Below are 3,588 nucleotides of genomic sequence, written 5' to 3' on the forward strand. Positions count from 1 at the left end.
TCCCATACTCTTCATCTGAAATGAGAATTATACTCCCATCACAATGATATTGGATGAATAAAATGGCTAAGAAATATTAACTTATCATATGCTTTGAGGCTTTACTAGGTAAAGAGTAAAAAAAATACTATACAAGAGAATAGACTAATACTTTCACTGTATGATAGAACAGAATAAAACAGAAATATTCAATTGTAATAAATTTTGAGATATTCCTAATATCCCTCACAGAATTTCTGTTTTTTTCCTCTATGGTAATTATCACTAACAAACTATATAATTTATTTACCATACACATTGTCTGTGTACCCCCTCATATAAATGCCATGAAAACAGGTATATTTTAAATCTCTCTTTGCCATTGATGGTAGGTGCTCAAAAAAATATGTTGATTAAAATGATGTAGCCACTATGGAAAACAGTATGGCAGTCAAAAAATGAAAAACAGAATTACCATATGATCCAAAAATTCCACTTCTGGGTACATACCCAAAAAAACTGAAAGCAGGGACTTGAACAAATTATTTGTATGCCCATATTTATAGCAGCATTATCTGCAATAGTCAAAAGGTAGAAGCAACCCAAGTGTGCATTGACAGATAAATGGATAAACAAAATGTGGCGTATACATACAATGAAATATTATTTAGCCTTAAAAAGGAAGGACATGACACATGCTTTAACATGGATGAACCTTGAAGACCTTATGCTAAGTTAAATAAACCAGTCACAAAAAAACCCACAAGTACTGTGTGATCCAACTTATATGAGGTATGTGTCAAATTCATATAGACAGAAAGTAGAATGGAAGCTGCTGGGACTGGGAGATCCAAGGAATGGGGAGTTATTGTTCAATGGGTACAAAGTTTCTGTTTTGCAAGATGAAAAGAGATCTATGGCTAGATGGTAGTGACAGTGATATAGCAATATGAATATAATGCCACTGAACTCTACACTTAAAAATGATTAAAATGTTAAATGTTTTTGTGCTTTTAGCTTTATCGAGGTATAATTAATGTACCAAAAATTGCACATATTTAATGTATACATCCTGATGAGTTTGGGCATACACATATATTCATGATACCAATTCCATAACCAAGGTACTAAACATATCCATCACCCCCCAAAATTTCCTTGTGTTCTTTTGTGTTTTATTTCTTTGGTAAGAACAATTAACACAAGATCTATACTCTTAACAAAGTGCATAATACTGTATTATTAATATAGGTTCTGTGTTGTATAGATCCTAGAACTTACTCATCTTGCATAACATAAATTTTGTAGCCATGGAAAAACAATTTCCCATTTCCCTCAACTCCCAGGCTCTGGCAATCATTATTCTATTCTTGTGCTTCTTGAATCTATTTTATATACATCATACAAATTGAATCATGTAGTATTTGTTCTGTGACTAGCTTATTTCACATAGCATAATGTTCTTCAGGTTCACCCATGTTGTCACAAATGGCAGGCTTTCCTTCTTTGAATAATATTCCATTGAACATATAATATCACATTTTCTTTATCCATTCATCTGTTGATGAATGTTTCCCTATCTTGGCTATTGTAAATAATACTGCAATGAAAATGGGGGTTCAGATATTATGATGGTAAATTTTATGTCGTACATTGTTATCTCTATTTTATCATAATTAAAAAGTATATATACATATAACACATATACACATATGTATAAAAAGACACATACACATTTATATATGTACAAAAGATGCATATATATATATACATACACACTTAACAAATGAATTCTACTAATCTGGGGAATTTAAAATCAGAAGAAAGTAATATATTAGACAAGAATAACATAGAAATAGGTGGGTAGTTTGGAGTTCAAGTGTTGGGGTTTTATTAAGTATGCATGTTAAAAATTCAAGGAAAAGAACAGAAACCAAAGCAGTGGAGAAAGAAAGGGGAATAAGCTAAATCTGCACAATAAAAAAGCCACAGTAAATAGAAAACAAATTTATATCAGCAATCCCAATAAATGTAAATGAATTAAACTCACCTATTAAAATAACATTCAAACAAGATAAAAGGGTAAAAAGCCCAGCAATATACTCTTTACAAGAGACCTGAAGCATAAAAACATAAAAAGAAGGGGTTGGAAAATGAAATTCCTGGATAAAACAATAACAAACCCTGAAAAGGAATATTATCAGACAAAAGAGAACTTGGACAAAAAGGTGTTCACCAGGATAAAGAGGCATGTTTCCTAATGTGGTAAATTGAAATCTTGGTTCCAATTCTTCACTACCCTCTAATGGTCACATCTTTGCCATTAACTTTGCCTTGTCCTCCCACTTGGGTGTAATTAACATTAAGCTTTGCCATGTGGCTTGCGTTGGGTAATGTATTATTAGTACACTGAGGAGCAGAGGTTTTTAAGGTGTTTGTACGGTCTGTCTTGTGTTCTGGTGATCCATGATGAGAACAGGTCCTGGTAACCACTGTCTTCTTAGCCTGATTAGCAGAAAGAACACCTGTGGAGGAGCAGCTCTAAATCCATCCTGCAGGCTAGCTACTCAGTCAACCCCAGCCTAAATAAGCTGAACAGAGAACCAGGGAACAGGTGAACATGAGAATAAATGCTTGCTGTTATATGCCACTGACTTAGGAGTAGTTTGTTAGGGCAGCATTACTATCCTGGCAATAGCTAAGTAATACACATGATAAAAGATGTGTGCCATATGATATTGAGATGATGAATCTGGAAAAGATCGACAGGAAAACTAGAAAGCAACAGAAGAGAACCAAGAACTTCTAGGGGTAAAAAAAAGTAAGGAAAGGAGACTAAGGAGTGGCCAAAGGGCAGAGAGGACTGCTTAAAACAAAAAACAAAATTTTATACAGATTTTTTTCCCAAGCAGTTATCAAGTATGACAAACACTATACAGAAGTCAACTCAAGACAAAAACCACTACACATATTACAAATACCTAACCATAGAACTTTCACGACAAACATACAAACACCATACAACCACAGGCGACCACAAACATCACCGCAACACAACACACCACAATCACACAGCCCATCACAATTAGTCTATCACCCTCACACGCAATCAGACACATCTCTACCGTCACACACACACTGACTCCCACCACAGTTTTTTGGTCCAGTAATTCCAACCACTCTCCAGCAGCTTATTCCCACCCTGAGCATTTTGCACCGCGGCCACTCCAGACTCGTCGGGCCTCTTCAGAGGCTCCGCCCCATCAGCCGCACGGCTGTGCAGCCCAGAGAGCTCAAGCCCCTCCCCCATGCCCCGCCGCGGGGACGCGGTAGCGTCACCTGCCGGAAACGCCCGAATGCGCATTCAGCGCGCGGTTTCTGGGAGAATGGGTGAAGGTGACCCACAGAAAGACCCAGGCCAGGGGCCGGTAACGCCGAAGCATCCCTTCGCGCCCGCCTCCCAACGGACGTTCCTGAGCACAACAACACCGCCCAGAAGGCTTCGCGGCCCGATTCAACTTCCGGCCAGAAATCTGTCTGCGTTTCCTGCGTGGGGAAGGGGCTGCGTCAGTCCCGCGGCGAAGGCCCGGCTGGAAGATGCCCACCTAC

The 3,588-nt window shown here is 37.9% G+C and overlaps 1 protein-coding gene across 13 annotated transcripts in view; it reads right to left on the reverse strand.

Annotated features, from left to right (window-relative positions):
* The window catches only part of ZNF568 (zinc finger protein 568), an 87,267-nt gene that overhangs the window by 83,540 nt on the left and 139 nt on the right, over positions 1–3,588 (reverse strand). For 4 of the 13 annotated variants that reach the window (XM_027617729.2, XM_027617740.2, XM_027617739.1 and 1 more), the window contains exon 1: positions 3,319–3,457. The exons of 2 other annotated variants lie outside the window; for them this stretch is intronic. The gene's annotated coding sequence lies outside the window, so the exon portion shown is untranslated. 7 more of the 13 variants (XM_027617730.2, XM_027617734.2, XM_027617733.2 and 4 more) reach the window with 7 other exon arrangements.

The sequence above is a fragment of the Zalophus californianus genome, chromosome 17 (genome assembly GCF_009762305.2).
Source record: "Zalophus californianus isolate mZalCal1 chromosome 17, mZalCal1.pri.v2, whole genome shotgun sequence".
NCBI classification, from domain to species: domain Eukaryota; kingdom Metazoa; phylum Chordata; class Mammalia; order Carnivora; family Otariidae; genus Zalophus; species Zalophus californianus.